This window comes from Rattus norvegicus, chromosome 7 (assembly GCF_036323735.1).
Source record: "Rattus norvegicus strain BN/NHsdMcwi chromosome 7, GRCr8, whole genome shotgun sequence".
Taxonomy (NCBI): Eukaryota; Metazoa; Chordata; class Mammalia; order Rodentia; family Muridae; genus Rattus; species Rattus norvegicus.
In genome coordinates this window covers 69380737-69408573 of record NC_086025.1, presented here as the reverse complement: position 1 = coordinate 69408573, position 27837 = coordinate 69380737, and the positions used below count along the sequence as shown (strand labels likewise).

The 27837-nt window shown below is 45.1% G+C and overlaps 2 long non-coding RNA genes across 3 annotated transcripts; one reads left to right on the top strand and one right to left on the bottom strand.

Annotated features, from left to right (window-relative positions):
* Positions 1-27755, bottom strand: LOC102554030 (uncharacterized). Of its 2 annotated transcripts, XR_010053753.1 has the most exons (4): positions 27202-27755; positions 26393-26568; positions 3860-3952; positions 1-3200 (listed from the first exon to the last, which is right to left on the bottom strand). It is a non-coding gene; the product is annotated as an uncharacterized LOC102554030 (long non-coding RNA). The 2 variants fall into 2 exon arrangements; XR_355596.5 differs by lacking the exons at positions 1-3200; positions 3860-3952 and adding an exon at positions 8399-26075 and having other exon boundaries at positions 27202-27741.
* LOC134479893 (uncharacterized) lies at positions 8093-25357 on the top strand. The gene is made up of 3 exons (XR_010053754.1): positions 8093-8651; positions 21126-21255; positions 25093-25357. It is a non-coding gene; the product is annotated as an uncharacterized LOC134479893 (long non-coding RNA).
* Positions 27756-27837: the final 82 nt, after the last annotated feature.

Genomic DNA, 27837 nt, shown 5'->3' with positions numbered 1-27837 from the left:
TTTTTTTTTTTTTTTTTTTTTTTTTTCGGAGCTGGGGACCGAACCCAGGGCCTTGCGCTCGCTAGGCAAGCGCTCTACCACTGAGCTAAATCCCCAAACCCAGGACCCAACTCTTGAAACATCATCTCTAAGCTTGATTGGACTCTGTGTGTGTGTGTGTGTGTGTGTGTGTGTGTGTGTGTGTGTGTGTGTGCAAGAAGACAACCTCCATTGTCTCTCATCAGGTGCCATCCATATTTTTTTCTTGAGACAGGATCTTTTTCACTGACCAAGCAAGCTGAGATAGCTGACCAGCAAACCCCAGGGATTCATCTGTCTTTTTATATGGTTTCTGTCCCACCTATAGTTTCTGAGGATCAGAGAGGTTATTGTGAGGCAAACTGGGGAGCACTGAGGAGAATTGAAGAGGAGGTAACAGTGAGGCATGAGTTCAGGTTCTGAGGAACCAAAGCCTGAGCTGGGGACCTTTTTCCTCACAAAAGGCTGTGGGGGAGGAGCAGTGAGTTGACAGGCAGAATCAGGGTTCTCCCATGAATTCTGCTCAGAGCGTGGCCAAGAAAAGCAGGAACAAGACCGGGTCATGAGAAATGATCTGCCCAAGATCCAAGGTGGGTCCATTGCTCAGCAATCCTGGGAGCACGGTGAGGATAGGGGAGCGACTGGGTCAGATGGAAATGGCCACCTGCGGCTGAGCTCTAGAATAGAAGAGACACTAAATACGGTCAGCACCCCCACTAGCCGAGGGACAGCAGAAAGGACAGAGAGGACTACAGTGAAGAGGATGATGTACCAGAGGAGATGGGGCTGACACTTGATGCCTTAGCATCTGCTGTAGTAATTACCACCCGCCATCTTAACTGTGAAACCGGTGAAGAAGGACAGGGGCAGCTCGTGGGAAGACCTGAGGTCTCCACGGAACAGCACAGGGCCGCCACACTGCAGGCATGATAGGAGAAGCCATGTTGGTCCGCAGCGTCTCTTAGGTGACAGCAATGACCCTACAAGCCAGTGTGCCAGAGAACAGATCAGTCATGAACAAGGACCACTGCTCTGGAACAGAGGCTCTGAGGAAAGGGGTGCTTGCTCTTCAGTAGCGCCAGGCTAGCGAGCTGTAAGTCAGTGCGGAGTCAGTACCACCGAGTAGATGGCGGAAGCATGAGCGAGAGAATGACTTCCAGAAAGAGGCGGCTGCGCAGACAGCGTGGTAATGAAACTCCAGAGACTTTTCTAGATTAGTAAAACCTGAAAGTCGGTTACAATATATAATATCATATATTATATTAATTATGTTATCTATTATAAAGATGGATCAGTGATTAGGAGTCCTTACTACTCTTGTAGAGGACCCAGATTCAGTTCCTAGGATCCACAGGGTGAATCCACATGGTGGTTCACAACCTCCTATAACTCTAGTTCCAGGGGATTAAACATCTTCATTACTCCAAGGCACTCCTGTGGTGCACACACACAGGTGCACACGTGTACACTTGTACACACACAAAATGAAATTAAAAGTATTTAGGCAGACATGGTGGCACATGCCTTTAACTCCAGCACCCAGGAGGCAGAGGCAGGCGGATCTCTGTGAGTCCCAGGCCAGCCCGGTCTACATGGTGAGACCAGGCTGGTCAGGACTACATAGAGAAACCTCACCTCAGAACACAAACAAACAAAACATAATTAAGTTCAGTAAAATAAATGAAGCCTAAAAAGCAGTTGATACAAGTGAGGTCAAGATCCCTCAGTAGGTAAAGAAAGAGACAATGGTTTGTTTGCACTTCTAACTTCCCCTCTCCCTCTTTTTTAAAAAAAAGATTTATTTATTTTAGGCACAGGATTGTTTTGTTTTCACGCACACCAGAGAAGGAAATCAAGTTCCATCACAGATGGTTGTGAGCCACTGTGAGGGTGCTGGGAATTGAACTCGGGACCTCAGGAAGAGTAGCAAGTGCTCTTAACTGCTGAGCCATCTCTCCAGCTCCTCCTCCACGTCCTTATCTGCTCGGTCACACTTCTTTTATCCTCGTAGTAGTAGTGAGTGCATGTTCATCGTTATCGATAAGAGTTTAATGCCTGTAGATGCAGCTGGTGTTCTTAACCTTCCAGTTGGAAACCTGCCTCTGTTTACATACAAAGCTCTGTGGTATCACTTAGGTGGATGGACCAGTCACAGAGATGGGAACAGAAGGCAGAGAGCAGAAAGGGAGAGAGGAGGCTACAGAATAACCCTTCAGCTTGCCCCCCACTAGCCAGAAATCAACGGCAGCAGCTCAGCCTATGAGAGTTTGAGACCAGATCAAGGAGTTATTTTAAAGAAGAACACTTCGTTGGAGATGTAGCTCAGTGGTAGGGTCCTGCCTACCACACAGAAAGCCCCCAGGGTCCCAAACAAACATTCTAACAAATGAAGGGTGCACACACAGGACACAGTAGCCACAGGTGAAGCACAGTGGCCTGAGATGCTTCAGGCTGTGGTGGGCAGGGTACCCAGTGGAGGGAGACTACTGGAACGTCTCTAATGTGGAGAAGCCAGGGACTGTGGCTGCTTCTCACAGAACAAAAATAATGGAGGCTGGAAATTGCTCTCAGGCTGAGGATCTCTGTATTTAACAACATTATGACAATGGAATTTATCTTCCACTTCAGAGCAGCTCAGAGGAAGGGTCGCAAGAGTCATGAAGACCTGGGCACCTCTTAGCAGCATGGGTAGCTTTGACCACTTGATGGGAAGCCAGCACTATCTGTGAGGTTATTTTGTTTCCAGGGTAGTTAGCACAGAAACAAGACTCCAGGGAGGAAAACTTGACTTGAAAATTCTCTTTCGTGAAGATCCAGAGTAAGCAGCTGCCGCTATGATTACAGTTTTTTGTCCTTCCTCTTTTGATTTGATGAGGTGGTAGCCAAGGAAGCCAGGCAGTTCCTTACCAGGAATTCCTTACTGTTCTTCCCTTCCCCGTCAGTGACGGAATCCTTGGTTGGGAATATGGATACAAGATGCCTCATTTCCTAGCTGCCCTTGCCTGATGTGGCTGTTTTGCTAAGTTGAGATGAGGATGCTCCGAACCCTGGTTGAATTCTCTGCCCTCTCATTTCTTTCAATCTTGCTTTCTGGTACAGATATGGACTGCCCAGGCAGAGCCCTGAGCTCTTGGGCTTTGAGGATTCTGTAGAACAGCCAGCTCCAGACTTCCTAACTGAACCTTCACAGGAGACAGAAATAATTCTGTTTTGCTTAAGTCTGTTTGGAGGCTTTCTCCTACTTGAAGTAAAAACTAATCCACAGTAGTAGAATACTTCCTAAGTATTCTCTCACCCATCTTCTCCACAATGTGTCCCCCATCCCCACCCTGCACCCATGAGATTCCTCCTTCCTTCTCCTTTTCTGGGAGCCAAAGCAAACCCCTGTAGGTTGGTGCTGCATTCAGTCTGCTCTGGCAGAGCCCTTGTATTAAGATAATTCACAGTGTAAGGTATAAAGAAAGGCACTGACGTGAGTCAGAGGGACGGCTTAGCAGACAATGGCACTTGCTCTGACAACCAGACCACAGGTGGAAAGAAGGACCTGACTCCTGCCAATTGTCCTTTGTCCCATGTACCATGACACATGCTCCACTTGTGAAATATATAAGTGCAGACTGGGTACTCCATGATAGAACACCTGCGGCTTTTAAAAAGGAGACAGAAAGGGCCACATGTGTGTTTCCCGATACTTAGTACGTAGAGTTCTTCACTACCTCAGGACTCTGCCAACAAGAAGGCTGACGTCACAGCTAGGTGTCTTAGAGTCTTATTGCTGTGAACAGACACCATGACCAATGTAAGTTTTATAAGGGACAACATTTAATTGGGGCTGACTTACAGGTTCAGAGGTTCAGTCCATTATCATCAAGGCAGGAGCATGACAGCATCCAGGCAGGCATGGTGCAGGAGGAGCTGAGTTCTACATCTTCATCTGAAGGAAGCCAGGAACAGACTGAGCATCCCCAGGCAACTAGGAGGAGAGTCTCCAAGCCCACTCCACAGTGACACACTTCCTCCAACAAGGCCGCACCTTCTAATAGTGCCACTCCCTGGGCCAACCATATGCAAACCAACACATTCCACTTCCTGGCCCAAGCATATGCAAACCATCACACTAGGTACGGTGCACACCTCCAATTCCTCGCCCCACCCCTGACCTCTCATCTTTCTTAGGTTCCTGTCACACTCACGGAATCATTCCAAGCTCCTCTTGAGCCATACATGAATTTTGGGTGCCTCTTTCTTGACACTGTCAACATTGTCTTTTACTAAAATCTGTTTTTCTACTTCACCCACAGGGCCTGTCACTGTTCAAAGTGAAATCAATATAGATTAAGACCTGCTGTTCCCTGTTCTTATTTGTTTATCTTGATGTTGGTGGTTAAATCTAGGGCGCTGTCCAATTTAGAGAGTAACCCCATCACCATTCCCAAATCGGATCAGCTCATTTTCTGTCTGACTTTGGGGAGTTGTTTGTTTGTTTGTTTTGTTTTGAGACAGGGCCTTATGAAGCAAGACTGGCCTTGACCTGTTAACCCTTCTGCCTCTCTCTACCTCCCAAGTGTTGGGATTTCAGGCCTGTGCCATCATGTCCCTGTCTGGCTCCTCTTACAATTTTAAATTTTAAATGATGCCCAGGAAATGTGGACTTGGGAAGTGGCCCCTCAGACAACATTTCCTACAGATCTTCTCACCATCACTTCCCCGGGGGGGGAGGATTTATGTTCTAAAGAACAAATTGTCTCCTCCTGACAACAGTTAGTTGGCAGTCAGGCCAGACTACATTTGATTTCGAGACCAATGTAGTGATCCTCCTCTAATGTTACAAACAAATCTACTTGTATTAGTTCCCCACACTTTGCCTCCATTAGCTACACCAATCAGACTCCTGGTGTTGCAATGAATGCCAGTGACAGATCAACTTATGAAGAGTAGACATGTATTTGGGTGCACAGTTTGGAAGGCACAATTGGGACCTGGGATAGGGAGTGCACCATAGGAGGAGTACATGGAGGAACAAGATGTTCACCTTATAGTGTGACCAGAGCCTCACAATTCAGTCTCAGGACATGACTTAACCCTCCCATAGGTCCTCATCTCTTAAAGGTTTCTGTCACCTTCCCAGGGCTGTCTGTTGGCTCACCTCAAGAGCAAAAAAAGTTCTATGTGGTTCATGAAACTTTTACCAACAGAACACCCTCACACTGTGCTGTAGGGCTAGGAAGACTAAGGCCTGCCTTCTCTCTAGAGAGAAGGGTCTTGTCGCTTTCTTTTTACATGCTGATGCTCCCTCACATTCTGGGAGTTGCTTAATTTTCAGGGACAGAGCTATATACTGTGGCCTTACTATGTAGCTCATGAAAGGTGCTCAGATGAAGGGCTCTTGGGTGGGTGGGTGGGGGAGAATGTTTCTTTTCCATTCCCCTTTCCTTGGCCTAACAATCTTGTATTCAAGATGACCCAATTGGTCGTTTGTAGACTACAAGAGAGTCTTGGAGAGAGAGATTTTCTAGATGTTTTGAAAAAAAGTGAAACGAGGATCTGGGGCATGTGAAGCGTGAAGTAATGAGTGAGCACCTATTGTGTCACTGGAGTAGTGCTGCTATCCAGCTAGCTCGAATTTCTAGATGGCAAAGGTCACCATCAAGAATGAAAGCATGTTAGGACAAGGTATACCAGATGTCCAAGAAAATCTAAACAGTGGGTGGGAAGAAAGCTATAAAAATACAAGTCTATAAAAAGTTATATTTGCTTTGTTTTGCTCTAGCCTTATTTTCATGCTGTCCCACACTGTGATGCCTATCATCGACACACTAGAAGGAGTGTCTGTAGTTCTTCCAATTTACTCTTTCTCTAATTAACTCCACACTGTGTCATTACCATCAGGCTCCCACATGATCACCCATATGATCATCCTAACTTTGAGACATTTTATTATACTTTAAAATATTCTCTCCAATTTTGAACTATTTTACAAAGATAGCTATGAACTTAGCCTAAGGCCGTACCACACCAGGCAGTGGCTGGAGAGCCATATAGCAGCACCAGGAAAGACATCCAGGAAAGAACTAACAGGAATCAGTTTTTATTTCCTGAGCTAAATGCTATGGTGCTTTCTGTGCAGGAATCATGTCACTAATCTCTCCCAGTAACAAGGTCACCTTGCTAGTAAATGCTGGAACCAAAACTCACAGTAACCTGTGATGTACGGCGAGCCTGTGTGATCTGGAAGGCCGTTCTCCAATTGTCAATCATTGGAATGACATCGAATCATTCTTCAATATTGCTACTTGTGGGGGAGGTGTTCCCCAAGGCCACAGAGATCGTGCAAAATGAAATCAACTTCTTTTAAAAGGAAGCCCTGGGGAGAAAATGACTCTGGGTCAGGCTGCTCCTCTCCCTGGTGGTCATCCTGGCAGGAAACTCCCAAGACTCCTGCAGTAAGCACAAGAGACTTGGGAAGGAATTGGCTGGCCTTGACTCTCATTGGGCTTCCTGTTTTGCCTTCCAACATTTACACAGATTAAAAATATTTTTAGGAACAAAACTTTCATTGTCGATGTTGCTTTTTCTCTTGCATGAGGTAAGATCTATGTTGACAAGTGATCAGTTATGGGAATGACTGACCTACCTGAAGCCAAACAATACTCTTCCCCTTTGAAGCCTGCTCTCCATTCACTTCTAAACCTCACCCCTCCCTTCGTGCTCCTACCCTTCCTATTCTTGTAATGCTTTATGTCTTATTTGCATATATACCTGACTCTTGACCATACTGTCAGCTTCCTGTTTATCAAAGTGTTTCCATGACTCTCGGCCCACAGCAGCCACGCACAGGAGCTAATAGAATGAAGGGAAAACAGACTGATAGCTAACTGCCGGAAATCTGTCAGCACTGAGGTGACCTGAGGCTCGTCCTGTCTCAAAGCTGGTGGTGCTGCTGACCAGGTGCACAAGTGCACAAGTCCTTACTCTGCGGCAGGACAGGTGTGTGTGTGTGTGTGTGTGTGTGTGTGTGTGTGTGTGTGTGTGTCAGGGAGCTACATGACTCACCTAAGGTAACGCAGATTGTAAACACTTGAGCCACAAGCCAAGCTCAAATAACCCTTTTCTCAAAATTGGCAGATGAAGAAAACCAGCAGCTTGGAAGGTTTTCTGCGGGCTGGAGAGATGGCTCAGCGGTTAAGAGCACTGACTGCTCTTCCAGAGGTCCTGAGTTCAAGTCCCAGCAACCACATGGTGGCTCACAACCATCTGTAATGGGATCTGATGCCTTCTGGTGTATCTGAAGACAGCTACAGTGTACTCACATAAAAAAAAAATAAACAAATCTTGGAAGGTTTTCTGATCCTCATGGCTTCTGGTGAATTTTAAAAGCTTTCCTCTGTTTGGTATTGCAGAGTGAAGTTCGGAAACACTGGTCACCTTATTCTTTGTGGTCTTTCCTAGAGAAGGCAGCGTGGTGTAGAAGGATGGAGGCTGAATATCTTCCAGGTCAGAGTTCAAGTCCTGGTTTCTGACACTGTCTGCAAACCTTCCTCTATTTCTTCTAGAGGGCAATCACTCTCACAGCCTTTGAGGGAGAAAGTAAATCACACGTGTCCAGTGGAGTGGCTGGCATCCTGTAATGCATGTTTGGTCAAGGTGGTCAAATGGGAAGTGTTTGAACAGCAGGATGCCTGTGAGCTCTGCTGGCTGGCAGCCATGGATACCTTCTCTTCCTGCTTACCAAGGCCCCAAATACCACACACAGTCTGTCTCTCAAAGCTCCTGCACCCCGGCCTGGAGAGCAGCTCCTTAGCTACCCAGACTTTGTTTTGTTTTGAAACAGGAGTCACTATGTATCTCTGGCTGTCTTGGAATTCACTGTGTAGACTAGGCTGGCCTTGAACTCATAGAGATCTGCCTACCTCTGCCTACCAAGTGCTGGGATTAAAAGCATGTTCAGCTGTATCCAGCCCATAAATCAAATTTAATTGACCCAAAGCTAGGCTCATTCATTTACATGTCATAAACACCTGCTTCCCCAAGACAACGGCAACAGTACTTGCAATGAAGGTTACATGAACTGAGCCTGAGCAGATAGCTCAGCAGTTAAGAGCACTTGTTGCTCTTCCAGAGGACCTGAACTCTGTCCCCAGCACCCGGGTCGGCAGCTCACTGCCACTTGTAACTCATGTTCAAGACACTGGACACTTTCTTTTCACCTCTTTGGGTAAATACATACATAACAGACCTACACACACTAAATAAAAACAGAATAAAATCTTTTAACAAATAATAAAAGGTCATATGAACTGAAAAATCTAGGATAGTTCCTATCTGACCAAAAACAAACAAATAAACAAATTGTGAACCCCACTGTGAGAAAATAAGACTCCTCTTCGTGCATATCCAGCTAAGCCCTGCCTCTTTCCTGTCTTCATCCAATTAGCAAGTACAGTGTCAGGTCAGAAACTCTTGGGTTAGGCAAGCACAAATGTTCTGGGGGAGTTTAGGGTTTTCTCCATTCTCCGTACTTCAGCGGAAGAGAAGAAGGAAGACAGACTGAGACAAAGGAAAAAGAAAGATACTTAAAGGAGAGCAGGGAGGGGAGGCGGCAAACAGGACGGATGACCACAAATTTGCTTCAAGTAAGTTAAATATCTTCGGTAGGGAAAAGTTTGACAGACACTTATGCACACCCGTTTTCTCTGCAGTTGACCTTAAGAAAGCGGACAGCCTTTGGGAAAAAGGCAACAAGTATCGATAAGGCCGGCTGGAGACGGTGATTAAGGAAGCAGGGCGCAGGTGGTGGTAAGGGCCACTAATCCCATCAGCCCAGAGGCAAAAGCAGGAGACTCTCAAGTTCATGGCCAGTCCGGGGAATATAGCAAGGCAATATATTAAAGAAAGTAAGAATTAGGATAGCTGCTTTCCTTAGGAAACAACCAATGCGGGGGGGCATTCAAAATCTTGTTAAGGACCAGGGGCATGGTCCAGAACAGTTCAATCCCTAGAATCGCATTAAAAAACAAAACAAGGGTTGGGGATTTAGCTCAGTGGTAGAGCGCTTGCCTAGAAAGCGCAAGGCCCTGGGTTCGGTCCTCAGCTCCGGAAAAAAAGAAAGAAAAAAAAAGAAAACAAATCCTGCCTACTTGTAGTCTCCTAGCTCTGGGGAGATACAGATAGACAGATTACCTAGGATTTCCTGACCAGGCAGTATAGCCTACTCGGCAAGGTTCAGGCCAGTGAGATATTCTGCCTCAAAATAAATAAGTGGATAGCTCTTACAGTTGTCCCCTGCCCTCTTCATACTCATGCACACATGTGCACATGCATCTGCACACATATGCACACTAGCACACACACACATACACACATGTGCACACACATGCACACATGCACATATACACACAAACACACACACACACACACACACACACACACACACACACACACACACCGCACATTTCTTGTGTAAGTTTAGCTGAAGAAGAACCGGGAATTCTTGAGACCCTCAACAAAGAAACTGCAGTCAGTCATAAGTCTATGGACAAACTACAGAACATCCCGGTAGTTAATCAAAGTGGATAAGAAGGAGCCAGTGCCGGTGGGATTCTAACCAGTGCCCCTTAAAACTGTCAAGGTCATCAAAAACAGAGAGGTCAGAGGAGCATTCAGGGTCACTGTGCAGAGTCTCGGGAAACACAGTGTGTGAGTGCAAGTCTGTGTTCTGGGTTCACTTGAGGAGGACTTGGTTTATTTCATCTCACAGTTTCAGGTAACAGTACTTCACTGATGAACTCAAGACAGGAACTCAAAATGGAAGTCAGGCAGGAACCTGGAGGCAGGAGCTGTTGCAGAGGCCATGGAGGGGTGTTGCCTTCTGGCTTGCTCCTCATGGTTTGCTCAGCCTGCTTTTTTGTAGAACCCAAGACCACCAGCCTAGAGCTAGAAGTGCCCACAGTGGACTGGGCCCTTCACATCAACCATTAATTTAAAAAATGCCCCACAGACATAGCCACAGGCCAGTCTGGATGCAGTTCCTCAATTGAAGGAACTCTTTTTGGGAAACTCTAGCTTGTGTCAATTTGACACAAACTAACCAGCACAGCACACCTGAACAAAGAGAGACCGTAAGACATGTCAGCATCAACTCACTGGCTCTGGTAAGTCTTCTGAGCTAAGAGGCAGCTGTGATGTAGCTCAATGGTAAGAACTTGCCTAGCATGTTCCAGCACAGGAAAACAAGAGCAAAACAAAGTAAACAAACAAACAAAATCCTATTATTTAGGCAGAAGAGGAAGCAGGAAACTTTGACCAAAGCTATAGATCCATAGAACTAGTTAAGCCTAGAGGGTGAATGGTCCTAGGGTTTGGTCTGCCAGTGGGTAAGTTGGAGTTGTGTGTTGGAGAACTCTGAAGTCATTCTGGAACGAGCGGGAAGGGGAGAGTCAGGGAGGGGAGAGAGGAGGGAGGGAGAGAGGAGGGAGGGAGAGAGAAGGGGGTTAAGGAGGAGGAAAATGACCATGATTATTAATCTTCACTGTTAACTTGCTTGACTGGATTTAGAATCGCCCAGAAAACATACCTCTGGGCTTGTTCTGAGGGCACCATTTCTTTTTACTTGAGAAGAAATGAAAGGGGGGTGCTGGTGGATTGCTGCTCTTTAGTTCTAAAACAAAACAAAGCAAAACAAAAACCTAGACTAAACACATTAAATGTTTCTCTACCCTGACCTCCCAGAAGCTCTTGCTGCCCCATGCTAACACTAACCACCCAAGAGTCGATACAGAACTCACTTCCAAATGTACGTGACCATGAAGCTCCTTCATTGCAAGAAGCTGCTTGGGACCAGCTTCCCCCACGAGTTACTTAGAACAGAATAAGCTAACAACCAAAGACTCGATTATTTAGGGGTAGCAGCACATGCATGTTGAAGTTCAAGAACTCCTCGTAGTAAATTTTCTCCTTCTGCCACAAGGGCTCAGGGATTGTGAGCTCAGGTTGGCTGGACGAGCCTTTACTGGCTGAGTCATCTTGTTGACCTCTACCCTCTAGATTCTTTGGAAACCAGTGACTTATGCAATTTTTAAGCAGGGGTGGAGGGTGTTGGGAAAACGGGGATGGGACGTGGGGGTGGGGGATGACTAGAATAACTAAAACTGCTGAAGGAATGACCTGATACAGCAGTCAAAACAAGCACGGTAAAAACAATTGAACTAGTCATCACTGCTTCTTAACTGGTTGCTTCAAGGATCTTAAAAGCCAGAAATGCCGCCTGTCCAGTAGCGGGGCTACTCATTGCTGCCCGAGGCTTTGAAGAAGTGCCCAGAGAGCTGTGCCCTGAGTAACTGGATGAGGAGACGAGAAGCGCTAGGCTCACTTGGCGTCTTCCGTTCTCCAACAAAAGGCATTTGTATCTCAGGCTCTTAAAAACTTACACAAATTTGGGGGTGGGCAGTGAATATGCAGCTGAGATGAGTTAATGCAGACATGAATAAATCCTTCTCATTCCTAGGAACAAAGACGCCCTAATGGCTCTCAAATGGCTGGAATATTGAGAAGCCGCATATGAGAAATTGTATGTTTTATTCCTTTAGACATGTAACTTTCTCAAGACTGAATTGCATTTTAATTTAATCATTTCAGCAGTTGTAGCTCTTCAGCTGAGATTAAAATAGCAGGCTGCAACCAGGCCGAGCTTTCTGGCAAATCTGTTCCAAAAATGTAGTAGAAGAGATCAGACTCAAATCTCCACAACAAAGCTTTGTTAAGGGGCATGTCCATAGCACTTTTTGTTAACCACTGATCACTTCTGACACAGGAAGATAGATGTCCCTTTGGGTGTTTAAAATAGCAGGGAAAAAAGGCTGGTGAAGAAACAGAAGACCTGAAAAGAATAGAGTAAGGGAACAGCACATAGCAGAGAAAAGGCACAGGCTAGAATCACAGACCCACGCTTGCAGACTTGGCTCTCTGGGGCTCAGCTTTCCCAGCAGTACGATGGAGACATTAGCATTGTCCTTTGTTGTTGCTTGCCTAGTTTTTGTGAGACCGTGAAACATAGTGAGATGTATGTGTGCACACTGTGTAGCACTGGCTGGCCTGGAACTCACCATGTAGACCAGGCTGGGCTTGAATTCACAGAGACCTGCCTGCCTCTGCCTCCCCAGATGAAAGACTTGTGCCACACCAAGCCCATGATTATCTTCTTTATGAGGTAGCACTAAGTAACGTGTGCCTTTAGCAATTTTGGGCACAGCATTTGTATTAGAGTAGCACTAAATGATTCCCGCAAATGGTTATTATAGTATAAAAATGACCAATCTCTGACTTACACTGAAAGGAGTAGAGGAGGGCACCAGCAAATGCTGGAACATCATCACAAAAATAGTTGGAATCCAGGTTTATAGGACACGGGAAGGGAAAAGATCAGGACAGCTAGAAGTGCTTGGAAAGAGTAACTGTATTTCCAGCAGCAGAACTTGGGCAAGAAGAGGCAAGATTAATAAACTTTGGACCTTTTGGTGCATGTGAAGAGTGGTTCTGCTGACGTTATTTGGGTGGTCAATCCTGAAATTCCCTAGAGCTGTCTCAGACTCCAATAAAATCACTGAGCCACCAAAAGTGGCTAAGAGAAAGTAAACAGTGTTTTCCATAGTACCGTCTTCAGAAGGTGATGAAACTATGTAGGCTCAGAGCTGTCAGGTTAAACAAAGTTAACTACTTTCTAGGCTTTCGAACATAATGCTCGTGCATAGTGCATAGTGCATAGTGCATAATGAACATAGGCAAATTGTGAAAGTTCAAATAGTAAAGAAAAGCACGAAATGAAAAGATGTTTCCTAACCTTGCTTTAGTACCACCACCACCCTGCCCCATTCTTCAGAGCTTTGAGAATTGGTGCCAGTTTCTCATGGTTTCAACCCCAGCGGTCACACACATCTAAGTACTTTAGCTCATCAAGATAGAGCGACACAGGTAAGTGCCCGACACCAGCGGCAGTGTGCTTCACACATGCCTGTGCCTCACTCCATGAGGATCTTGGGGAAATACCAGTTTATTTAGGTTAGTGGTTCTCCGCTGGGGCTGGTTGTTTTAATGGAGTGTGGCAGTGAGGGTGTCACTCAGGCGGTCGGTGGCTAGGGCTCAGAGATGCTCCTGTGAAGCTCCACAGATAAAGTGTGGTTTGCCTGGACTCACAAAATAGTCTGGGGCAGAAATGGGATCTGAACTCGATCAAACCCCAGATCCCATCTCAGTAACTATTTATTAGATCACATGGCTTCCATGGGTGGGTGGAGTCATCACTAGAGCCCAAATACGTGAAAACTCAGGACAGAACTCAGCACTTCAGACAAACAACTATGGTACAAAAGGAACTTGATAAGTTCTACCCTCAATATACATCTGCATACTTTAGTGTAACTAAAGAATTAATCAAGAAGATGGAACGGGGGTGTCTCAGTTGTAAAGTACTTGTCTTGCTGGATTCTGATGCACACAGAAAGTCCAGGCTTGGTGGTGTACACTTATTACCTCTGCACAGGGGAGGCAGAGACAAGGGATCCTTATGGTTCAAGTCTAACCTGTCTGGTGAACTCTAGGCCAATGGGAGGCCCTGTCTCAAAGGAAGTGAATACACCCTCTACATACATGTACCTAAGAACATACACACACACACACACACACACACACACACACACACACACATTTAAAAAAGAGTGAGAGTCTACAGTGAGGGCTTGACTTTCTAGACTATGAGTGGTTGTAATACAGAGACATCCAGCATAAATTAAAATATCTTCTTACTCAAATCCAATAGGTCTTCCTTACTGTTAAAGAAACACAAAGAAGACAAGATATTACCCACCACATAAATACCTTTGTGCGGTATAAATCAATTTGATGTTAAGATGGAATCTAAGTATCTTCAGCATGCGATTGGATGTATGAGTAATTTCCCATGATGTTAAGACTTTTATCTTTTGTTAATTTTCCAACTGGTTTTTAAATTTATGTTTTTGTGCATGTATCTGGGAATATGCATTGTGTAACAGTTTCCTCTGAGATTGAAACATTTCATTCTGCACAGAAGCTCTTTAAACAAGAAGGTAAATGTCTTAATTAGGGTCTTATTGCTGTGAATAGACACCAAGACCAATGTAAGTTTTATAAGGGACAACATTTAATTGGGGCTGGCTTACAGGTTCAGAGGTTCAGTCCATTATCATCAAGGCGGGAGCATGACAGCATCCAAACAGGCATGGTGCAGGAGGAGCTGAGTTCTATTTATCTTCACCCAAAAGAAGCCAGGAACAGACTGAGCATCCCCGGGCAGCTAGGAGGAGGATCTCCAAGCCCACCCACACAGTGACATGCTTCCTGCACCTAGGCCACACCTTCTAATAGTGCCACTCCCTGGGCCAAGCATATGCAAACCAACACATTCCACTCCCTGGCCTTCATAGGCTTGTTCCAACACATGAGCCTATGGAGGCCATATCTAAACATAGTATAATAAAAAATACATTTAGTCCAACTTTCAAAGTCCCCATACTCTATAGCAGTATCAACAATGTTAAAAGTCCAAAGTTCAAAGTCTCTTCTGAGGTCTATCTAATCACTTAACTGTAATTCCTGAATTAAGACAGGCAACCAGCTGGGCAAACTTCAAACTCGGCCATCTCCATGTCTGTTGTCAAAGCAGTCTTCAGATCTTTAACTCCTTTTTCCTCTTTGTTGTCTACAACAAACTTCTTTCTCCTTCTTGTTCCACTCCCTGTTAGCAGCTTTCCTCAGCAGATAGCACATGGCTCTGGCATCTTTAACATCTTTGGGGCTCCAAGGCAGCTTCAATGTTACAGTTTGTTTCAATGTCTGGGATCCACACATGATCCTCCAAAGGGCTGGCTTCACTTCTCCAGCTCTGCCCTCTGTAGCAGTTTAGCTGCAGGTTGATCCACACTACACTGTTAATGTTGTTCTTGGTGATCATCCCATGGTACTGGCGTCTCCAGTACACTGGGGTCTTCCGTTGCATTTAGGCTTCACCAATAGCCTCTCCTAGGCTCTTTTCATGGTGCCAAGCCTCAACTCCTTTGCTTGACCCGTTCAGTCCTAGGCCATCAACTGCAACTGAGGCTGCACCTTCACCAATGGCCTTCCATGGCCTCTCACAATGCCCAGCCTCAGCTGCTCTTCATGACCCCTTCATGCCTTCAAAACCAGTACCACCTGGGTGACTCTTATACACTACCAAGTCCAGCCACAGCATGAGGTACAACCTTGGCATCTCTGGAACACAGCTCTCAAAATACACTTTCCAGAAGATTTCACCTCAGTGATGCTGATCTCTTTCTTAGCCCCAGCTAACCAGCACCAATTGTCTCCTTCTTCTCTTAAATATAAAGCCAGAGACACATGGCTGAAGCTGCTGAGTTCTGCTGCTTGCAGGAGCTGGAACATGGCCCCCTTGTTCTATTACATTGTCATTAGCTCCTTCACTGCCTAAAAGCTTGGGGGTCCTAGATCTTGCTCTGTACATTAACCTCGAATTTAGAAATCTGAATGCCTGTCTCTTGGGATAAAAGGTGTGTTCTTAGTTGCCTGGAGCTAATTTATCTGGGTGGGATCTTGCCCCAAGGTCATTACTCCCTTAATTTAATTTAATATCCTTGAACACAGGGTTCAGCTCCATTTCAGTTCTGGGTGTCCCTTTAATACTTGAACCATGTATTTTGTATTTTTCCTTTCTTAACTTCCCTTTTTTCATTAAAATGCTCTTCATAAGAGTGAATTTTAGTAACCACACAACAGAATTTACACTAGGCTGTTTTAAGACTTCCTTTTTCAAAGCAATTAATCTAAGTCTTTTCACCTTAGCCTCAGGCAGACTCTTCAGACAAGGGCAAAAAGCAGCCACATTCTTGACCAAAATACCACAAAAGCAGTCTTTAGGCCACATACTGAAATTCTTCACGGAACCATCATGGACCAGGTCTGAACAGTTCAAATTACTTTCAATAACAAAGACTTCTTTCTGCATTCCTACCAAGATAGCCCATTAAACCCCATTTAAAGCATTCCACTGCTTTCCAAATCTAAAGTTCCAAAATCCACATTCTTCCAAACAAAAGCATGGTCAGGCCTAGCCAGGCAGGCCTGGTGCAGGAGGAGCCGAGTTCTACATCTTCACTCAAAGGAAGCCAGGAACAGACTGAGCATCCCCAGGCAGCTAGGAGGAGAATCTCCAAGCCCACCCCGACAGTGACACACTTCCTCCAACAAGACCATACCTTTTAATAATGTCACTCTGTGGGCCAAGCATATGCAAACCATCACAGTAAACAACTCAAAATACCTTCAGGAAGTCCCTGTGACTGACCAGATCCACTAGACCTCTCCCTGTCAAAGTAAGAAACGAGAGCTGAGTATGCAGGTGAGCATACAAGCACACCTGCAAAGAAGATGCTGAGACCAGACCAGTTGCCTGGGAGAGGACTAGGCTGAGTCACCTGGCAAAGACACTCCAGCCCATTGAGCTGCCTGTGGTCTGTGCAGTGCTCCCAGGTTCCCAGCTTCGCGAGCTGTCGCTCATGCTGGGGTGGGCTTTGGTGATGTAACTGTCTCTGAGTCATTTCTGCTCCTGTAATTCTTCACCCATACTCCTGTAAGTAACCCCAGTAAAACTCATCAGTCACCAAGTTGGACTTCGGTAGTATCTGTACTTTGGTTTGTTGTGGGTTCTCTATCTGGTGTGAATAGTTGTGAGTGTTGTATTTCCCCAGGAAAAAAAAATTGACACAAAAGAATATGGTTTGTGTTTGTGACTGAAACCAGAAGTCGGTGGCAGATCCCCTGGAACTGAATTTACAGGTGGTTGTAAATCACCCGACATAGGTTCTGGGAATGGAACTCCAGTCCTCTAGAGGGGCCCCAAGTGTTCTTAACCACTAAATTAATCTGATGGGAGAAACAGAAGTTTATATTAAAGTTAGGGGAGATTTTGTGAATGTTGATTTGCCTTTACAAAATAAAAGATGACAGATACCTGTCAGGCAGGATGCAAAAGTGTATACTCATGCTTTACAAAAAGAGTGACATTTCTTTGCTTTCTCCTCTCCCCAACCACCTCCCCCCCAAATTAAACTACAAAGTCTTGCTTGACTAACATTTAAAACCGTGTTCTGTTCCTGACTAATTATCAAAGTTCCATTTTCCCCAGAAAAATTGATAGTGCTTAATCTAACATTCCCTTACAACAAATCTTTTCATGTCACTCGCATCCTTTGGAAACATTTTTGAAGGCTGTTAGAGCAGAGAAGTTCCTTAAGACCCCATAGCAGAGCCAGGATAATGGGCTTGGAGATATTTCTGAATTAGAATGTCATTCAGTCTCATCCTGGTGAACATCTGTGATCCAATTTCAAAGATCTGAAAGGACAAGGTAGCAGCCAGCTGGTGACTGATGCCTTCCCTAGCTCTCCTCCTGATCTCAAGCCTTGGCTCCACCTTGCAGACTTTTGGATGCCTTCCTAACATATATGCCCATACTCTGTGCTCCCCAAACCCTAGTGACACCCACCCAGATCCCTAGACACTACTCTCCTTGAATCCCACTTCAATCCCTGTCTTAGTCTGTTCTATTGCTGAGTAGACACCATGACCATGGCAAACTCTTATAAAAGAAAGCATTATTTGGGACTTGCTAACAGAGTCAAAGGTTAATCCATGATCCTGATGGGGATAATTTAGTGATAGGATCTACATTTGAACCCACAAGCAGCAGCAGGAAGAGAAAGGCAGCTGAAAGCTTTATATTTGATCTACAGACAACAGGAAAAGAGAGTGACTCTGGGTTTGGCATGGGTTTTTGAAACTCCAAAGCTCACGCCTGGTGACACACTTCCTCCGACATGGCTGCATCTCCTAATAGTGCCACTTCCCGGTGACTAAGCATCCAAATCTATGAGCCTGGGAGGGCCATTCTCCATCAAATCACCACAGTCTTTACCACTAACACCTCCCCCAAGACATATCCTATGCTTTTTTATTAATTCTCCATGGACACTACTTGATCCCAGGAAATTCTTAACCATTACCATTCACTGATTCAATTGTTCATTTTGTTTGACTCATATTTACCCATTCAGAATAAAAAATATATGCTAATCACTGCCCGAAACAATATTTACATAGAAGGCAATTATACTTGCCATGATGTCATCAGGGCTACAATATCTAAATTGTGGTTTCCTTGGGACAATTTTCCATTTGTGACAGATTGTACATATCTATGTGATAATGCTTACCTTCACTTTCTGTCATCTCCTAGATAGATAGCAGTCTGTCCCTGGTACCCAGTTACCACTCGGTGAACTGTCATGAACCTCCTGAGGCTGACATTGCCGGGACACCTGCTCTGGCTACTCTACCGTAAGAGAGAGTGAATTCTCTCTGTTGCATGCTTCCAAGTCACATGATCCGCCATCCTCCTTGCTGAAAGAGGCACAGAGTTGTTATCTCTAAGAAGTAATCATTTTTCCATCCAACTTTGGCCCAAAGCAGAAGCATCCCTTAAGGGCATTGCTTCTAATGTCATGTAGATTTAATGTTAAATCTCTAAATGCAGAGGACAAGACAAGATTAGAGCCATTGATGGACCAGCCTGACTGCATCTTAAGATTGTAAGCCATCTTATTACAAGGTCAAAATTAGTTCATTCCTGTTTTCTGTAAAACTTGAATTTGACCAGGTCTTGACTAATTTTCTGGAATTTAACATGTTCCACACTTGATACCCTAATTTCCACCCTGATGATAAGATATTCTGCCAAATCATTTGGAGGGGTTCAACCAAGTTCCTATATAACCAAATTTCCTCTGGAAATTTCCCAACCCTTGAGACCCCCTAGTCATGCAGTCTTTAGTTATGCAGTCTTTTGGGTTATAAACCCCACTGTCTCCTATAGTCGATGCAATTTTCTCAAACACCACTTTGGGGAGACAGCCCTGTTTGACAGAAAATTTGACCAAATAATTTAGGTAATAGTCTTTACCCTTGTTTGGTGGGATTAACACCTTGATCTCACGAGATCAGGCAAGTTACAACTTTAAAATGAGACAGGCTAGGCTTCAAATTGGCAGTTCAGGAGACTAGTCCCAAATCTCTGTTTCCAAGAACTGGGCAAGTCCAGGCAAGTCAGTTACTGAAAAAACAAAAACAAAAACAAAAAACCCAGGTTTCAAGCAGTTAGACAAATACCACCCTGCCATCAGAAGCTGCTCCCCACATGGCCTGAGGCAAGGGTCAGAAATAGTTTCCAGACTTGCCCAGCAACAGTTTCCAACCCCCTATGTCCTAGTAGTGCTTCTAGAACGTCCCTAGAGATAAAGCCAAAAGATTAAAGAAAAGCTACCTACCCCGAAATTCCCTTAATGAGCTTTATATCAGGCCTGTGAGCTCACTTGGTCATCTCCATCTTGATAATAGGAGACCCCAACATGCTGTGTAAGGCTTGAAGTGAGTCTTAACTACTGGGAAACCCCCCAAGTGAGACACAAGAATGGAGTTCGATGCAAATGTAAGAGGTTTATTTTCCAGCGTGTTGGGGTTGACCTTCGATCAGCCACTCGTAGCTGGAAGGTGACACCAAATGGCTGTAACAAGCAGTTTTTATACTTTTTAGGGGTACAGGTTGCATCAGCAAGGTTACAGTTTAAACTTATTGGCTAAGCATATTGACTTTTGAATCTATTGGCTAGCAAGCATATGACATGCAATCAAACTTTATCTGGGACCAGAGGGTCAGGTGACTATGTCAATACATTCTTTGGATTTTCAAGAATGTCCCTGTTCTTCCTGAGAACTGTGGTTGGAGAATAGAACGTGACCTAGACTTGACCCAAGGCAGGAAGCTGGTACTTGGCCTAATCTTGACCTGAGGCAGTGGGTGTAAAGCTGGCAAAAGCTCTTAGGGTCCTCATAACCTACCTACTTTCTACCAGGCCAAGCCTCCTAATAACTCTTATGCTTCAGTAAGAACTAGGGTCCTTCAGCTGGACTTCTGCAGAATAAATTACTCTTTGCTTTTACATACAATTTGAGTCCAGGGTATCACTCTTCAGTGAATCATGGACCCTTACAAAAATTTCATATCCTCATCTTTGAGATGGAAATTCTGGAACCCACTTTTGGAAGTTTCTTGTGAGGATGAAATAAGAGACTGTTTAAGAAGAGCTTTGGAAACTACAAAAGCAACACGCACACACACACACACACACACACACACACACACACACACACACACACACAGCCTTCCAGTCTCAGAGCCTTAATTAAAATGGTTCCCTTGTAAGATATTCTGAGAATTTTTGCCAGCCTGAGGGTCTTGTGACACCGTGGGCCACTTCTCCAGTTCTGTGATGACACTGAAGTGAGTTCTCTCCTGCTCCACACTTCTCCTCAATATTCTTTTTCTAAGTTTGCTCCTTTTCAACCGTGGCAGTCTTCACTGTCCTCTGTGTCAGTCAGTCTGTCTTCTCTCACTTACATCCATGTAGGTGACCTCATGGCTCCAGTGACCATTGTTAAGCAGAAAACCCCCATTATTAACTCCAATCCAACCTCTCCTGTGGTCTGCTAGGTTCTTCCATCATCAGCTTTTCCTTACCATGTCTAAGACAAAACTTAATTATCTTCCCTCCAAACTGGCTCCTCCTTCTGCTTTTCCTCTCCTTGGCCCATGAGGTCCCATTTACGATGTCTCCTCTTGTTAAAGCACTGACACTTTACAGGGAACTGGTAAGAGCTATGCATCTTTCTTGAACCAAGTGAGCTTTTCTCACTGACGGAAGGTGAGGGAATTGCAAATGTGGATGTGTAGTTTAATTACATAATAACTTTTAACCCTAAGGGACAATGCTCTAAGTAACAGACTCTGTTGGACATTTTCATATAGTCACAGGAGTAGGATTCTGAATTGACAATTCACATTAAATGGCAGAAAATAAAGTAGCTTATATAACAGGTGCCTCTCAGACTAATAGGATGACACAGATTCCTAAGAAATATTCATGGTAGTTTTTCCAGGGTTAAAAACTGCTGCTCCATCCAAACAGGTCTTCGTGTAGACTCTCAGTGTCTGGTCCTGAAGGTGGGGCTGGCTTGCCACCCCAGTGCCTGGAGAAGAGGCCCAGCTGTGTGTCCTGCCCACCCACAGCGAGGCCCTTGCTTCACAAGGACATGAAGGTCAGTGAAGTGTTGGTTCTTTCTCTGCTCACCCCACCTGACTGTTTCTCTGCTGTGTCACAGCTTGTAGTTGTTACTGATGCTGTCAGATTCCACCTTCTGCCCCCAGTGCCAAGGATCCTGCCTTCCATTCAGAGACTTCAATTTAGATGACCCTAGATGGTGCCCAGGGCTTTGATTTGGTCATTTTGAATCTGCTATTAAAAGCAACAACTCCTGCTCTCCATATTTTAACACACACATGCCTTTCTTTTGTAGATTTAGAGGGCGAATCACACAGCCTCTTTTATTATGGGCAGATGGTGTAACTCCATCCTCATTCCTGAAGCCCTAAGTCACCTCAGGATGCTGCTCCTTTCTTCACAGGAAGTCCAGGTCTTACCTGAAACCCCTGCTTAAGTGGGTGTCTAAGCTTAAGTCGTCTTCCTCAATTTGTTCATCCCCACACCCCAAACCCCCCAATCAATTCCAAAATTCCACCATCTTCTTTGCCCACTTTCACTGTCCACTGCCTTCCTCTGTTTCCCAAAAGACCCTTCCTGAGCTCCAGGAACAAATCCAGCTCTGTAAGACTGACCCTTCTGAGTCTCCTTACATCGTACATAGCCTCAGCTTCTCAAGAAAACCATTCCAAGAATAAAAACACACAAACAAATGACCCGAACACCACCGTTTTCCTGATAGTTTGCTCCAGGAGTCCTCACCAGCAAACTGACTGCAGAAATACTGGAGAATGCTGTCTGTTCCTAGACTATTGGTCCACCATAGTCTCCAGCTGGCTTTTCATTTAAAAAGGCAGACATAACTACCCAAGACCCACAATGTTGAGACTAACTTATCCACCAGCCACAAATGAGACTCCTAGGAAGGGAAGACAAACAACCAGGAAAAGAAGCCTGAAGCCAGCCTTGCTGCCCTGCAGAAATCACCTGAGTCAGAGGTTGGAGTCTCCACGATTGGAAGAGTATAGACTCTGGCCCTCACAAGACGTGGCCCACTTGGAAGGAGTTCACAGGGATGCAATTGCTCCAAACAGTATCCTAAGGTGGGGTGAGTTCAGCACCCTAGTTTTCAGTTTCCCTCTTCTACCTGGCCTCCAACCTCCCCCCCATCACATGGAGTTGTGCTGCATTAAAATTAAAACACCACAGAGAAGGTACACACCACTTCTCATTGGTCAACGCTGGATAAAAGTGGGTCAGTTGCCTCTTCTTGACTTTCCAAAGAGGCACATTTAAGAAAGGAAAGAGAAGAGGTGTGTGAGAAACACCAAGGGAGCCCTGAAGGTCGTGTGAAGGTCATGGGAGACTGCTGTTCTGATGGCTGCCTCACTGTCCAGCCAAAGCAGACTTGTGGCAGCCTGAGTCCAGTTCTGCTGTATCTCCTCAGCCTCATGTGGCATGTAAGCTCACTACACTAGTCAGGAAGAAATAAGAGGAAGTGGATTGCAGGTGGGAGCCAATAGGGAGGGCAGATGGAGGAAGGGGGGGGGAGTGGAATGCACTGATTCAGGGGAAAAGGTATCTCGTATCTCTTGGGTTTATTCTTTTTTTTTTTTTCTGAGACAAAGTCTCCTGTAGCCCAGGCTGGCCTTTAACTCACTGCGTAGCTGAGGATAGCCTTGAATTTTTTAATTCCCCTGCCTTTACCTCCCAAGTGCCGGAATTACAAGCACGTGCTACACGTCTGGTTCATGAAGTGCTGCGGCTCGCACCCAGGACTTCATGCTTGCTAGAAATGACTCTATCAGTAAATGCACCCCGTCCAGACTACTTTCTTCTTAGTCCATGCCATCAGTGATCTCTGCCGTCAGTGACAAGAACCCACAATATACCCCTAAAATAGCAACTTCCGCTGTGTGTTGTTGAGAGGTAGCCTGGGATGTTGACTGTTTGGTTTGCTTGTTTTTTGTATATACATTGACCCACAAATCTCTGAAATATGGATAAAAACAGTCATATCAAAGATTAAGCAATTTTGATCTTAGCAGTATGACCTACACAGTCACATATCTGTAGGACCTAAAATTTCAGACTATTCTAAAATGTCTTCAGAAGCACATCAAAACAGACATTCCCTTTAAGTATAAGTCCATATAAGTTTGAACCCAGGAGGCTTGCTTGTAGCTATTTAATGATTCAAATATGAACCGTAAATTCACTTCCAAAATAAAGATAGTATCTATCTGACTCAAGGATGCAAAATTCTCTGTTTAAAAATAAGACCATGCCAGGTGTGCTAGTGCACACCTTTAGTCCCAGCACTTGGGTGACTGAAGCAGGCAGATCTCTGTGAATTGAATCCCAGCCTGGCCTTCATATGAGTTCCAGGACAGCCAGGGGCACATAGTGAGAACCACTCAAATACATAGAGAGACAAGCAAACGGATGGGCAGACAGACAGACGGATGGGCAGACAGAGAGACAGACAGATGGGTAGACAGACAGTGGATAGATGGATGGATGGAGAGACAGATGGGCAGATAGACAGACAGAAAGGTAGTTAGTCTTTGGGGCTGGTCAGATGGCTGGGCAGGTAAAAGCACTTGCTATGGAAACCTAACAATCTGAGTTCTGTTCCCAGACTCACAGCCAACTCCTAAAAACTGCCTTTGACCTCTACTCAAGTGCCCTGGCACGTTCACATCTGTACTTACACAGCATGCACACACACCACTAATAATAAAAGAAAAAACCCACCTTTTATGAGAGGAGAAGTTTAGACCCAGGCTCAGAGCAGACACTGATAATGATGAATTAGAGAGAAAAATAAATAGGTCGACTGGTACTGAGAAAACCTGAACATACTTTAAAAACTATTTACTCAAGAAAATCAAAGAATTGTTTCCTTTAAAGAATGCCTTAGTCTGTTTCTCTTTGCTATAAAAGAATAACTGGATAACTTATAAAAGAAAGAAGTTTACTGTGGTCACAGTTTGGGGAGTCCAGAAGCACAGCACAAACATCCGCTCAGCTTCTCCAGCCCCTGGTGAAAACCAGAACCAACGGTACACGTGGAAGATAAAAAGGAGGGAGTGCTGAACTGCTGTAGTATCTAATCTATTCCTGTGTGAAAAGCAGCAGCCTAGTCTCAAGGGCTGCAGCCCCATAGCCCACTAGGTCCTATGACCCAACAAGTCCCAGTGGTATCAGATTTCAACTGTCAGAGGAGACAAGCCATGATCAAGCCACCGTATTACTTGACTTGTATATTGAGCCTAGGAAGGCAGAACTGAACAAGAGCATCACCACTCCATGAGGTTCTGGAATCAAACTCTCTAAGTTTAAAATTTTCCTTCTGTTGCGATATCAAGGATAATCTAACGCTGTGACATTAAACCGGTTGTTGTGAGCAGCAAACCTTCTTTGAAAGGTCTAACAATGAAGTGAAATTGGCTTAGTGAAGTTCGAGTTCCCCCCAAGACAGAATCTGAATTTAACTCAAAGTGTGGCGGGTGGCAAAGACAAGTTGAACAAGAGTAACGTGCTGAGCAGTGGCGGCAAAGCAGTGATCCCCACAGTCTCATTCAAGTAGACCAATGGCCTTGGCTGATTAATCATGGTCTTCTCGGAGGTAAATAGGTAGGAAGCCTACTAAATGACTTCTTGATCTGTATAAGCAGAGAAATTGATTTCTTTCTAGAGAACAGGTATCTTTCTTGAACCATGACCCTCAGTCAACCTCCAGTCTTGAGCCAGTTTATAAACTCACCACCCCTTGAATAGAAAGGAGGCCAGGTTGCCTCGAGGAGGGTTGCTGGTGCACTACCAAATAGTTACACAGTTAAACTTTCTCCCATTCTCCTCAAGGACCCACAGCCCTATTTTTTCTTTTCAGGATAAAGCCACACTGAGAAAAAGGAAAGAAGAACTGAGACCCAACCTTTCCTAGCCTGCTGAACACCAGCTCTGAACACATGTTGATTCAGGGAGGTCACAAACAGCACCACTGTCCTCCAGTTGAAGCTGGGGGCTGCTAGAGGTCAGATGTTCATGGGGGTTTTAGCCACAGTCGACTCACAATGGATCTACTGGGTCCCTATTCTTAATGGTTATTTCCCAAGATGCACAACTGCAATAAATACTCTCACAGCTGGCCGAGTCCCACAGTGCTTCTTTATGGCTTGTGAAGTGGAGGCTTGTCTTAGTTAGGGTCTTATGGCTGTGAACAGACACCATGACCAATATAAATTTTATAAAGGACAACATTGAATTGGGGCTGGCTTACAGGTTCAGAGATTCAGTTCATTATCACCAAGGTGGGAACATGGCAGCCTCCAGGCAGGCATGGTGCAGGAGGAGCTGAGTTCTACATCTTCATCTGAAGGAAGCCAGGAATGGACTGAGCATCCTCAGGCGGCTAGGAAGAGGGTCTCCAAGCCCACACCCAACAGTGACACACTTCCTCCAACAAGGCCACACCTTCTAATAGTGCCACTCCCTGGGCCAAGCATATGCAAACCACCACAAGGCTGTTGAGGAAAAGCATCAGGGATTCTTCTGTCTGAGAAAATCAAAACAAAAATTGCATCTCCAGAGAGGTTGCTGAGCTAAGTACTATCACACAGACCTTAAAGGAAACCTAAGTGGTAGTTTTTAACCGTCTAGCTAGCTCTCTTCGGCCTTTGCAGAAGCCAGATGGTCTGCCATTAGCTTAGTCAAGTAGTGACTCCAATTGCACCACTTACCAGATGTTATTTCTCTGCTTGAGCAGATTAATAATGTCTCCTGTATGTAGGACCTGTATGCAGTTGGTAATCTAGCAAGTGTCTTTGCTCTCTGTGCTTGCCCACATAGCACACCTGAAGCAGTTGTTTTCATCTAGGGAGATCAGCAAAATGCATTTGTTATTCTACTCAGATGTCAATCACACTATTCCACAGGACCTTGATCATTTATCCCCTCATAAAACACTACACTAGTCGGCTGCACTGGAACATGATGATGATTGGATCAAGTGAATAAGAGTCACATCTATCCTGGAATTGTTGGTAAAGCAATCATCTGTCAGATGATAGGAAATAAGTTCAAATAGAATTCAAGAAACTCGAATGTCAAGGTATCTCTTATAAAAAAGGATAACTTGTTGTACCTGACCCCTCCTACCCAAGAAATAAAAAGCACAACACCCCTTGTACCTGTTTGGATTTTGAGGCAACACATTCTTCTCTCAGGTGTTATAAAGACTTTGTGACTGGAAAAGCTGTTGGTTTGGGTGAGCCCAGAATGGAAGAGAAGACTCTACAGCAGGTCCAGGCTACTGTGCAGGCTTCTTTGTCCCCCAGGCCCGTTGACACAGCAGACTCAGTAAGACCTGAGGTGTGTGAGACAGAGATGGTGTTTGGAGTCTCCAGCAGGCTTCCATGGGCGAGCCATTGGGAAGACCCTTGGGATTTTTGAGTAACACTTTGCTATCATTGCAGAGAGCCATTCTTCCTTTGAGGGTCAGATCTTGACCTACTACTGAGTCCTACAAAATACTGAATGCCTGGCCTTGGACCAGAACTAGCTGTGCTATCACCACCGGGCTACAAAGTTGGGTGTGCTCAGCAGCAATCCATCATCACTCGGAAGTGGTGTTTGCATAATTGGGTCCAAGCAGGTCCTGAAAGATCAAATAGATTAGCGAAGAAATGGTCCAGATTCCTATGGCTCCTACTCCTGCTACAATGCCTTTGGCCCTCAGTGTATATCTATGGTCCACTGACAAAGGGAGAAAAGACTCTAGATAGGCCTTGGATTATAATGGTTCTACATATTATACAAACACTGTTGGGATAGAGATTTCGGCTCATGTCCGGACAAACCATACCAGGCCAACATGATCCCATGTGGAGGAGGTTTATTGGGATGGTGGAGACAAGATGGGGTGGGGACAAGAGAGGGAGAAGAGAAAGAGAAGAGAGAAAAAGAGACGAGAAAGAGGAAGGGGACAGAAAGGGCCTACCTTTTATTTGAACTGTGATGCAACTGCTCCCAGGTGAAAGTGGGAGCTTCACCAATGTATGCTGGGAATTATGGCCGTTGTCATGGCAACAGATATGCAGACGACCAGGTGACATCACTGCTGGAGGCAAGAGCAGTTCCTGATACCAGCAAACACTACTTGAAAGTGGACAACTCTTGCATTATAGGACCTTTCTAGATATCCCTGAGGATGGTGGTGATGGGGAATCTTCACAGTGGGCAGAACTGTGGAACATGTACTTGGTCATGAATTGGCCTTAGAGAGAAAAATGGCCAAATGTGTGACTTTACACCAAGCCATGGGCTACAGAAAATGGTGTAGGGAGAAGGTCAAGGCCTTGGAATTGGTTGAAAAGTTGATAAAGACGTTTGGGAAAGAAGTGTGTGGAAGAACTACTCCACGACGGAATTAGGGAAGAGTATCTAGTGTGTGTGTGAGGGAGCAAGTGTACCAGTAGAAGAATGAGCGTTCATGACATGAGCATGGTCGTGCCAAGACCCCCAAGGCTTCAGACTCATGGGGATGACAAGACTTTCCCCGGGTTAGAGCAAGGATGCTGATTGACAAAAGGCTGACCTTTAGCTAAAAACAGTTCATGCAGAGTGCTGACCACAG